The sequence below is a fragment of the Lepidochelys olivacea genome (genome assembly GCF_965140295.1).
Source record: "Lepidochelys olivacea isolate rLepOli2 genome assembly, chromosome: 3".
NCBI lineage: Eukaryota > Metazoa > Chordata > Testudines > Cheloniidae > Lepidochelys > Lepidochelys olivacea.
In genome coordinates, this window is record NC_140413.1 from 72,244,063 (window position 1) to 72,256,832 (window position 12,770).

At 39.9% G+C, this 12,770-nt stretch overlaps 1 long non-coding RNA gene across 1 annotated transcript; it reads right to left on the bottom strand.

Moving 5' to 3' along the window:
• Positions 1-6,648: 6,648 nt before the first annotated feature.
• LOC311518713 lies at positions 6,649-12,242 on the bottom strand. Its single transcript, XR_014711091.1, has 3 exons — positions 12,086-12,242; positions 9,965-10,078; positions 6,649-6,786 (listed from the first exon to the last, which is right to left on the bottom strand). It is a non-coding gene; the product is annotated as an uncharacterized lncRNA (long non-coding RNA).
• Positions 12,243-12,770: the final 528 nt, after the last annotated feature.

Genomic DNA, 12,770 nt, shown 5'->3' on the forward strand with positions numbered 1-12,770 from the left:
CATGGGGATGGAGGGGGAGATGTGTGGATACACAGAGCCCTTGACATGAGAGATAGGAGGAATGGGGGACCTGGTATGGGGAGGGAAAGGGAGTATTGGGGGACACACACCTCAGCTTTAAGTAGGTTTGCTATTAATGCCAGCAATTAACACAAACTTAACTACTTACATATTTATATATAGTGTTTTCTCCACACAGGACTTTTCCACATCATCACCCCAATCAATTTTACTCCCATTCAAATTTCTTTGGCCCTTTCCCCTCCTTGCTCAATTTCTCTTCAGCCATCTGAGAGGCGATGCTATCAAAGGGCACCTGAAGGGTTTCTGTTGTTTCTGTGGAGTCTGTTAGCTAGGAATGACATTGCCCATTCTCTTCTAATGGAGAATTCATTCCTGTCACAACTCTTCCAGCCTCAGCTTCAACAAACACATTCTCAGTTTCTGAGGGCAGCCAGGCTAAGATTCTGAACCCCTGGACATTAAACCTGAAAAGCCATTTGCAGTTAAAAAGTTGGATAACACACAGCATTTGGCCTTCATGAGTGTGTGATCCATTATTGTTATATTTTATCTTTTTAAACACTTATTTGTATATCTGTTATAATATGGGGCTCTTCCTCAATGCAAAATTTTCCCCATAGCACTTGACAGGAGACTTAGTCAGTGACTTAGCTGTAAGTGTATTGTTTTACACTTCCAAGATATTTTAAAAACAAATCTGGGGCCTGATCCTGAAAACCTGATGCCTTGTGTACTAGGAAGTAACTGATAGATTTGATGGGAATCAACGGAGGCGTACACATGTGTGTTCTGGGGGTAGTACATTGTGTAGTGTGATACCCATTTTATGTTGCATGCATGTATATTTTAAATATAACATACGGACTTTTTTCAGGCTTTTAGTTGAGCTATGTAGACAGGTCTGTCCCAGCCTGACACCAGCATCGGTAAAATTAGGTACCAAGTAGAATCATACAATAGAATTATTGAGTCATAGAACCATAGGGTTAGAAGGGACAGCAAGGGTCATCTAGTCTAACCCCCAGCCAAGATGTAGGATTTGTTGTGTCTAAACCATCCAAGACAGATGGCTATCCAGCCTCTTTTTGAAAACCTCCAAAGAAGGAACTTCCATGACTTCCCTAGTCAATTTGTTTGTACAGTTAGGAAGTTTTTCCTGAGATTTAATCTAAATCTGCTATGCTATAGCTTGAAACTATTGCCTCTTGTCCTTCCCTCTGTGGCAAGAAAGAACAATTTTTTTCCATCTTTTTTTATGGCAGCCTTTCAAGGATTTGAAGACTGCTACTATATCCTCCTCTTAATCTCCTCTTTTCCAAACTAAACATAACCAGTTCCATCAGTCTTTGCTCATATGGCTTGCATTCCATCCCTTTCTTCATCTTTGTCACTTGCCTCTGGATCCTTTCCAGTTTCTCTACATCCAGAACTGGACACAATAGCCCAGCTGAGGCCTAAACAGCACTGAGTAGAATGGTACTATTACCTCCCCTGATTTGCATACTATGCCTTTGTTAATGGAACCCAAAACTGCATTTGCTTTTTTTTTTTTTTGCAACAACATTGTATTGTTGACTCATGTTGAGGTTGTGATTCAATACAACTCCCAGATCCTTCTCAACAGTGCTGCTGCCAAGCTAGTTATCCTCCATTCTCTATTTGTGCATTTGGTTCCCCCTCCCCACCATGTGTAATACCTTACATTTGTCTTTTTTTTAATTTAATTTTTGTTGTCTATAGCCCAGTTCTCCAGTTTATCAAAATCCCTTTGCATAGTAGCTCTATCTTCCAGTGTGTTTGTGTGATGGGTCAGCTGCCCATCACTGGTAGAACAGGGGTTAAAAGCAGCCATAGGGAGGCTGTGCAGGAGGCAGCCAATTAGAAAGGGGCTGAGAGGAGTAGCCAATCATGGCCTGGCAGGCTCATGTAAAAAGGCCTGCAGGGCAGAGCAGAGTTGAGTGATTCCCTGGAGCTTGAGATGGGAGGAGGACTTGCTGCCTTACAGGCAGAGGGCAGCAAGCACCCAGGACCAAGCAGTGCTACAGGCAGAGACTCAGAGAGCTAAAGGCAGCTCCTGGCAGGCTGCAGGGATCTGCAGACTGAGGCCCTGATGGAAGGGCTAAGAGGCTGCTGGAGCCACTGAAGGAAGTGGCTAGACAGTGGACTGCAGTTTGCCACTGTAGGGAGTGGCTGGACAATAGACTGCTGGCCCCCTTGGAAGGGAGGGGGATATGGAGTGTGGCACAGCTGGAGGGCAGTGTTGCTGAAGAGGACACCATGGTCTGAGGAGTGATGTGGGTCCAGGAACAAAGGTGACAGCAGGCGAGACACCACCAGAAGAGGAGTCAGTGCTAATTCCCTGGACACCCAGCAGGAGATGCCGCAGTGGTGAGGTACGCCCTGTCACAGTTTGCAAACCCCCTAGCTTTGTGCCATCTGCAAATTTGATCAGTATGGTCTCTATTCCTACATCCAGGTAATTAATAAAGATGTTAAAAAACACCGGACCCAAAACAGATCTCTATGGAGCCCCAGTTGAGACCTCCTTCCAATCTGACATAATTCCATTACTCTTTATTTGAGGTTGTTTACCCAATAATGTATCCACATAAGGTAGTTCTACCAAGCCAACATTTCTCTAGCTTACTTAAGAGAATGTTATGTGGGACTGTGTCAAAAGCCTTGCTAAAGTCCAGGTATATTATGTCCATCACATTCCCACTCTCCACCAAACCAGTTACCTTGTCAAATAAAGAAATCAAGATGGTTTGGCATAACTGATTCTTAATCAATCCATGCTGACTGCTAGTGATCACCCCTTCATTCTCCAAATATTTGCAAACTGAGTGTTTAATACATGCTTTAATAGCTTCCCAGATATCAAGATCAGGCTGATAGGCTTATAGTTCCCCGGCTACTCCTTTCCCCCGTTTTTAAAGATGGGCACTACATTAACCCTTCTCCAGTCTTCTGGGACATCTCCTTTCATCCATGAATTTGCAAATATTATTGCCAGTTGTTCTTAGATTTTTTCAGCTAATTCCTTCAGCAAGCTGGGGTGAATAGCATCAAGCCCTGCTGAACTGAATTCATTTAAATTGGTCAGAAGATCTCTGACATGTTCTTTACTTATCCTGATCTGCATCCCTTCCCTTTTATTGTCTCTGGTAACTTCACTAGTCACCTGGTCACATGTTATTTTTTGTGTGAAGACTGAAACAAAATAGGCATTGAGCAACTCTGTCTTCTTATCATCTTCTGTTACCAGCTCACCTTCTCCACTGAGCAGCAGACCCATACCATCCTTGATCTTTCTTTTTTTGTCTGACATAGAATCATAGAATATCAGGGTTGGAAGGGACCCCAGAAGGTCATCTAGTCCAACCCCCTGCTTAAAGCAGGACCAATTCCCAGTTAAATCATCCCAGCCAGGGCTTTGTCAAGCCTGACCTTAAAAACCTCTAAGGAAGGAGATTCTACCACCTCCCTAGGTAACTCATTCCAGTGTTTCACCACCCTCTTAGTGAAAAAGTTTTTCCTAATATCCAATCTAAACCTCCCCCACTGCAACTTGAGACCATTACTCCTCGTTCTGTCATCTGCTACCATTGAGAACAGTCTAGAGCCATCCTCTTTGGAACCCCCTTTCAGGTAGTTGAAAGCAGCTATCAAATCCCCCCTCATTCTTCTCTTCTGCAGGCTAAACAATCCCAGCTCCCTCAGCCTCTCCTCATAAGTCATGTGTTCCAGTCTCCTAATCATTTTTGTTGCCCTTCGCTGGACTCTCTCCAATTTATCCACATCCTTCTTGAAGTGTGGGGCCCAAAACTGGACACAGTACTCCAGATGAGGCCTCACCAATGTCGAATAGAGGGGAACGATCACGTCCCTCGATCTGCTCGCTATGCCCCTACTTATACATCCCAAAATGCCATTGGCCTTCTTGGCAACAAGGGCACACTGCTGACTCATATCCAGCTTCTCATCAACTGTCACCCCTAGGTCCTTTTCCGCAGAACTGCTGCCTAGCCATTCGGTCCCTAGTCTGTAGCTGTGCATTGGGTTCTTCCATTCTAAGTGCAGGACCCTGCACTTATCCTTATTGAACCTCATCAGATTCCTTTTGGCCCAATCTTCCAATTGGTCTAGGTCCTTCTGTATCCTATCCCTCCCCTCCAGCGTATCTACCACTCCTCCCAGTTTAGTATCATCCGCAAATTTGCTGAGAGTGCAATCCACACCATCCTCCAGATCATTTATGAAGATATTGAATAAAACCGGCCCCAGGACCAACCCTTGGGGCACTCCACTTGATACCGGCTGCCAACTAGACATGGAGCCATTGATCACTACCCGTTGAGCCCGACAATCTAGCCAGCTTTCTACCCACCTTATAGTGCATTCATCCAGCCCATACTTCCTTAACTTGGTGACAAGATACCTACAGAGGTAGTAAGTGGTGTATTATGCTACTGGAAAAGGTGAGATTCCTAATTTCCCACTGGGATCCTAAACTTGTTTCTAAACCTTAGATTGGCCTGTAATACCAGATTTCAGAGTCACTACAAGGAGTGACTCCACCTGCATTGGAACATCCGCTATCCACCATAACTATAGACACTCCCACATTATAAGCATGCATGAATAGGGTGTGTGACAGTCATGTTATTGTGTACTCTCCAGGTTACTCCCATAGTATATTTATATTTCACATATCAGACCTAAAGAACAGACTTCTCAAATTGCTTGACAACAGTGAATGACTGCCAAGGCAACTCACAGCTTGTAATTCACATATGAGTGCTTATGTGATGACAGCAAATCTTTACATGTCCTCTCGATGAGTGTTGTTCACATGACATCATCAAGATTTGTGGTGGACTGTGTGCAGTGATTGACAAGGCACCTGTGCACTTGGTGAATGTATCTCCACAATGGTTGCAACCATGCTGTCAAAAATGGATTCCTGCTGTGACATATTAGCATTCAGTCTCAGAACTGTGATTATGTGTGACAACTATAGGATAGTAACTGAGTTGTTTCCTCGCTAAGCAGTACAGCTAAGAGATGTTTCTCCTTTGAACCACTCAGCCATGTACCCATGGCACATAATGTGATGTCTTGTGCAATGTTGGTGGTTTCTTATATAGTGCATAGATATGACTGTGTGAAAAGTGACTCATCTATTCAATTTAGACATGGAGACTTTTGATAGAGCACTGAGATGCATTGCTTACTATACATGTGTATATTGAGCAATGATTCTCCAGGCCACTCTGAACTGTGAATGCTGTAAACATAGATGTGGCTTTCTGTAATGGGCCTTTCCATTGCATTTTAGGTCAGCCTGTGTCATAGCAGATTTTTTTGTGTTCATAGATATGGCAGAGGATCTAGGGTATGTCTATTTGTTCTATGGTAAGAGAAATTAATAAAATAAACTTTTAAAAGGGTTATACCCAAGCTGCCTCTGTGATCATCAGTGGTGGAGACTGTATATATTCATCTGGAGGCATGAGCTAGCTCCTCTAGAATGGAACAATGGCAGACTAAAAGTAGATTACTATATTTAAATAAATGAAACTCACGGGGTTTATGATAGCCTTGAAGATAGGATGGCTGGGGGGAAGAGGTGATTGTGAGGCAATAGTCACATGACTTTCTTCCCAGGTAAGACTTCTGATTCAAAGACTCATTTGTATAAACGTTAGCAAAAATCTCACTCTGGTGTGTGAATGGACTCTTAACATGTGAGAGATGGATGAACATACAGGAGAGGCATATCAGTACATGCAAGGTGATCCAGGGATGGGGACTCTAAAAGGGAATTCTGGGGACAACAATTGATACTGACAAGTGGATGAGATGGTAGTGAAAGGTGGGTGAGAAGAATGGTCAGATATATAAGCTATTCACTTTCCTTTTCTCTGTGAATAAATTGAAAATGCCTTATATAGTTTACTGTTGGGATTCCCTCTGAGACCTCTTTCCACTCAGCTTCCCAAGAACTCAGTTTGACTCCAGCCTTCATCACTCAGGTATCGTTATTTAGCATACAGCAGTGCTATGCTGGGTCGATCAGATTCAAACGCAGAGGGGAGGATGCAGGGTACATCACAGCCCCAAGTTACACAGAAACCTTCTCCCTTTTATATACATTACATATCTCATTACATTTACTATACATTGCATCACACATTTTTGGCTTGGCTTGGTTACTTTGCAGGAAACAACCCCAGTGCAACACGCTCTGTCCATGCACTGATCATAACTAGATAACTTCCTTTGTTATCTAGTTCATAGTAAATAGTTCCATGCATGTTCTCCCTCTTATCTTTGTTGGCTCAGACATTCTATCTTAGCCTACTGACCTATTTACTCATCTTATTTAACATAAAGATTCTGTTTTCAACCTGATGATTTGTTAACTTCCCTAATTCTATATTCCCTCCATATCTCCCTCCATATGTTAATTACTCATGTTGGACCAGGCCTAAGTTACACTTACCTTATTGGGAAAATTTTAGTTTTAATTCCATTATTTCTCTGATTGTAATATCTTCTTTTTGTTAAGATTACTGCTGCATGGGTAATCTATTGGAAACATCTCAAAAGACCCCTGTATCTCCGCAGGAGAGATACTGAAGCATAAAGAGTTTCTGTAACCCGTCTTGGTCTTGGTCCAAGGGCATAGACAAATGTGTCATCTACCAGAGAATTGCATTGTCACCAAGCTGCGGCAGCTGAACACAAGGTGAAAAGCTAAAAGACGAACAAGAAAATGAGTTGGTGGTTGGATGTTGGTCACAATTGTTTATAATTATGATTATTAACATTTTGGGCATGTTCTAGTACAGTAGAGGGTGTACTAGATACCTTGTAGGTATCTAGATCAATTAACTGTGTTTTTAAAATGTGTTTGGGTTGTGAATGGATGACAGTGTCTGATATCTGAGTCCTTTTCTCTAAAATATAAAACAGTCCTTATAAAAGTCATTATATAAATGTTATATTGACTTATGGTCTCAGGGTGTAATCCTGAAATCATTTAGCACTCTAAATATCAGTTGATTTTTTATATCTTAAAAATGTTTTATTGTGCCTATTAGCAGCCATTTTAACATGTAGATGATTTAAACTAGTTGTTGGTAAGCTGAAATAGTAGTACTTTGCTCTTTACCTGTGAAACTTTGGTTTTGAGCTCAGTATCTCCAAGTGCTTTACAAACATTCACTGAGACTCATAAAACCTATCCAAGGTAGATAAGATTCTTTTACAGATGGGAAAACCTCAGTGACACTCAGTTAAGTGACTTGCCCAGATTCTAAGAGCCATGAATGGAACTAAGGAGTTCGTACTTCCATTCCCCTGTACTAACCACTAAACCACACAGGTAAACTTGGAGGAAATCTGAGGCACTCTCATATCATTATATGAAGACATCTTTTCCCTTTCCCAATCCTCATCTCCTTTTTAAGATAGTATTGATGTTCCCATGTATCTGGACTGAATTGGATATCCATGTAAAATACATCAGAACTTTTAAGCGATGAAACGGCAAGTGTTGCTGCTAACATTAGAAAGGGCTTCCTCTTTCTCCCTCTCACCTCTGTTGCTGGCCCTACTTGCCCACAGGCCAATTTGGGACTTGAATAAAGAGTCCTGCCACCATTGTGTGTATTGTTGAGTTGTTCAGTGTTAGAGACCTGTTCTGCAAAATATTTTTAAAGCTGCTTTCTTATTAGTTTTATCATCTAACATGGATAACATTGAAAATATAATTAGTTCTGTTTATAGCCTACATACAGTTCTTGCTAAAACAAATCTTTCCAAGGGCATTATTAGCCAGCAGTTCAATCTAAAATTACAACCTGAAGTATATGTTAGTGAAACCATAGCTCAGATAAGGCACATTAGCAACAATTAGATCCTCCTATCTGTAGTCTCATGGTATTATACACTAACAAATTGTTGTACAGTTAGGACACAGTGGAGGAATGTATCATTTTGCAGATATTTTAAAAATATGTAGTGTAAACATTATGGGAAACTCTAGCATTTACTAGATGGAAATAGTGAACTAGCACTTTAGTGGATGTACATGCAGGCCCATCACCTTTGTGCTATTGTTCAATTAGTTTGCAAAAGAAAAGTAGGGTTAAACTGGAACAGTTCTCTCATGGAAGACTCCTGGAGGTCATCTAGGCACTACAAGAATTCATGTTGGTGACTTGGTACATGGTACTCATCGTTCTACTTTAACAGAAAACCTAAGCCCTTCCATCATGCTAGAGGTGCCATCTTGGAGAAGAGACATAAAGCCAGAGTCTTGACTACTCATGATCGTTAATGATCAGAGGGCATATTTTGAATAGTAGGAGTGCTAAAGCTTTTATGATGGCCAAATTCAAGATCCAGTCTTCATTAGGACTGGACAAAATGTAAATGAAAAAATTGGGGCAGGGATGGAGGGGAATGGTGAAAATGTTTGCAACTCTATTTTTATCATTTTTCATCCAGCTCTAATAATCATATTCTCTCTGTTCTCATTTCTGAATTAAATATATTATCTTTCTTGTCTTAAAGTGCTAGATAGTGTTGTGTTAAACAGATACAGTATTCCCATCTCATAGGTGACCACCATCATGCTAGTTCTAGGCTAAGTGGTCCCTTGTATTCTTATTTCACAGAGTTTGGGAGAGCTTTAATTAAATAATATTTTGTAAAGCTGTTTGAGATTATTGGATAAAACGTACAAAGTAGAGATGGTCCAGAATTAAATCATTCATTCTGAATCACCTCAAACTTGGGAAAGTTCAGCTCCATAAATTGGATTGTGTCAAGCTTGAATGTGAGGGAGAAGACTCCTAAATGGTGTAAATCTGTGTTGTTCTGTTGAATTTAATGGTGTGACACTGATTTAAGGCAGATGAGGATTTGGCCTAGAGACAGGGAGGAGTCAAAGATAACTCCAAGACCAGGCTTGAGTTATTGAGTTGTCAGAAGGTGTAATGGCTGGAAATTCCAAGCAGCAGAACCTTTGTTTCTGAGGTTTCATATAAAATGATTCCAGTACAATAAACTGCACAAAACTAAGTAGGAATATATCAGGATGGTCCTCAAAAATACATTCAAAAAAGTGTAGATATCTTCCTCAATAAATTGTAATGGTTCTGAAGGACTTGCAAAATCAACTGCTTTTGGGATGTCCCAAGAATTATATAAATGGATACAATCAAGGACAGAACGAAGACAGAATTTTCTAGCTTCAGAATTAACTAGCAGAATTATCCACCAGAACGTCTAACACTTATTGGTAAATTTGAGAGTATCATGTGGTTTTTTTAGTCCCAAATCTCCCTTTAAAGTCTGTGGGAGCCATGTAGCTAAAACAATATTCAGTGGTTGGAAGAGGTAACCTTTAATGTTACTTCAATTTGTGAGTATGTAAATTTCATAATACCTTAGATTCCAAGTTAAATACAGGTTGGTATTCATTTGTACAGAATAAAATTACCTTTGTCTTATGGCTGTGTAAGTTATGAAGCTATAAAGATTCCTAGAATGTGCATTATTTCCCCCTCAGTATTAAGAAATGGAGGTCTTCTTATTAAAATTCAATCTAAAATTACAGCCTGAGTCAAAAGATGAAAATAGAATTAGACACTTGGTAATAACATTTTAAAAGAAAGACCCAAGCTAAACAAGGCTATACTTATGATTCTGATGGAAATATGAACCTTGCCCCCACAAATGGGGTTTACCCTCACAATCCAAGAAGAAACCATCAGGTTTTATTTGCTCTTCTATAAATATTGACTCAACTATTAAAATCATGTTGGCTGTACTTGTGTCTAATCAAAAAGCTCTATAATATATTTAAGCACTTTGAATTACTCTTTATAATTATAGGTAGAGTTTAGAAAATCTTTTATATTACCTGGAAGTTTTTCTTGATTGTAACTTGTGCTGTGTTGCTATTTCTGCAAGAATAGACCAACATGGTGTAATGAGTATTGGCTTTACAAATTTTCACAGCAACAGTGTTGTTGATCTGAATAAAAACAAAGCAAACCTAATTAGTATTTTGAATTCGGAATATATTCCTACCCCACCCCAATTGTAACAGTTTTAAAGTTCGTCAAATGTTGGGCCTAAAAACCTACTTGATGGTGTTCTCCTCTTTGTAAATAGAAAAAAGATTGAGTGTCTTTTTTGTTGCATATTTTCTGCTAGCTGCTGTTTTAACATACAACATTTTAGATATCCCTCTCTTCCTATTACAGCAGAATGGCTTATAAATAAACATGTTCACATCTTAGACTGGGAGTGACAGTTTATTCCTACCATCTTGATGGATTGTACTGGATATCTACAGCCCTTCACTAACTAAACATCCGTGCATAGACTATAAAATTAATCATAATATGGCAAGATATCTTAAAATGCAGAACCATTTCCACTCATGGTCTCTCTCTCTCTCTTTCTGAACTATAAACCTTCTCTAATAACAACATAAGAATGGTCACACTGAGTCAGAACAATGGTCCATCTATCCCAGAATCCTGACTTCTGACGGTGGCTCGTGCCAGATGCTTCGGAGGGAATAATCAGAATAGGGAAATTTATCAAGTCAACCATCCCCTGTCATTGAGGTTGAGCTTCTGTCAGTCAGAGGTTCAGGGATACCCAATGCATGGTGTTGCATCCCTGACCATCTTGGCTAATAGCTGGTGATGTCCTATCCTCTATGAACTTACATAATTCTTTTTTGGGTTCAGTTATACTCTTGGCCTTTACCATATTCCAGGGCACCAAGTTCCACAGGCTGACTGTGTTGTGTGAAGAAGTACCGGTACTTAATTTTGTTAGTTTTAAACCTGCTGCCTGTTTCATTGGAAGACCCCTTGTGTTATGTGAAGAGGTAAATAACACTTTGCTATTCACTTTCTCCACACCATTCATGATTTTATAGACTTCTCATATCCCATCTAATAATCTCTTTTCTAATCTGAATAGTCACAGGCTTTTTAATCTCTCCTCATATGGAAGGTGTTCCACATACCTAGTCATTTTTGTTGCCTTTCCAGTACTTTTCCCAATTCTAGTATATATTTTTGAAATGGGGTGACCAGAACTGCATGCAGTATTCAAGGGTTGGGTGTTCCATGGATTTATATAGTGGCATTCTGATATTTTCTGTCCTATTATCTATCCCTTTCCTAATGATTCCCAACATTCTGTTAGCTTTTTTGGCTACCTCTACACACCGAGCAGATGTTTTCAGAGAACTATTGACAATGACTCCAAAATCCTTCTTGAGAGATAACAGCTGATTTATACCCCATCATCGCATATATGGTTTGGATTTATTTTCCAATGTGCATTATTTTGCATTTATCAACATTGAATTTCATCTGCCATTTTGTTGCCCAGTTGCCCAGTTTTGAGATCCTTTTGCAACTCTTCAGTCAGCTTTGGACTTGACTACCTTGAATAATTTTGTATTAGATGCAAAATTTGCCACCTCATTGTTTACCCCCTTTTCCCGATCATTTAAATATGTTGAACAGCACTGGTCCCAGTAAAGATCCTTGGGGGACCCTGCTATTTACCTCTCTCCACTATGAAAACTGACCATTTATTCCTATTCTTTGTTTCCTGTCTTTTAACCAGCTACTGGTCCATCAGAGGACCTTCCTTCTTATCCCTTGATAGGTTACTTTGCTTAAAGGTCTTTGGTGAGGGATCTTGTCAAAGGCTTTCTGAAAGGCCAAGTACACTATATGTATTGAATCACCCTTGGCCACATGCTTATTGGCCCTTTCAAAGAATTCTAATATATTGGTGAAGCATGACTCTTCCCCAACATATTATGTTCATCTGTGTGTCTAATAATACTCTTTGCTATAGTTTCAACCAATTTGTCTGGTACTGTTAGACTTACTGGTCTGTAATTGCCAGGATCGCCTCTGAAGCCTTTTTTAAAAAAAAATTGCATTATATTAGCTATTCTCCAGTCATCTGGTACAAAGTCTGAGTTAAGTGATAGGTCACATACCACTTAGTAGTTCTGCAACTTCACATTTGAGTTTCTTCAGAACTCTTGGGTAATACCATCTGGTCCTGGTGACTTATTACTGTTTAATTTATCAATCTGTTCCAAAACTTCCTCCGTTGATACCTCAATCTTGGACAGTTCCTCAGAAAAAGAATGGCTCAAGTGTGAGAATCACTCACATCATCTGCAATGAAGATGATGCAACAAATTCATTAAACTCCTCTGCAGTGGTCTTGTCTTCCTTGAATGCTCCTTTAGCACCTCAGTCGTGTTGTGGCTCCACTGACTCTTGGGTAAGCTTCCTGCTTCGAATGTACTTAAAAAATAAAAAACAATGCTGATAGTTTGTTTTTCTCTTGCAAAGTTGCTCTTCAAATTCTCTTTTGCCCTATCTAACTATACTTTTAAACTTGACTTACCAGAGTTTATGCTTCTTTCTGTTTTCCTGCCAATTTTTAAAGGATGTATTTTTGTCTGTAACCACCTCTTTTATCCTGGTTAGCCATGGTGGCATGGTGGCATTTTTTTGGCCTCTTACAGTTTTTTCATTTTTTTTATTTGGGATATACATAGCTTGAGCCTCTATTGTGTTTTTAAAAAGTTTCTGTGAAGCTTGCTCGCATTTCACCCTTCTGACTGTTCCTTTTATTTTTCACATAACTGGTCTCCACATTTTTGTGTAGTT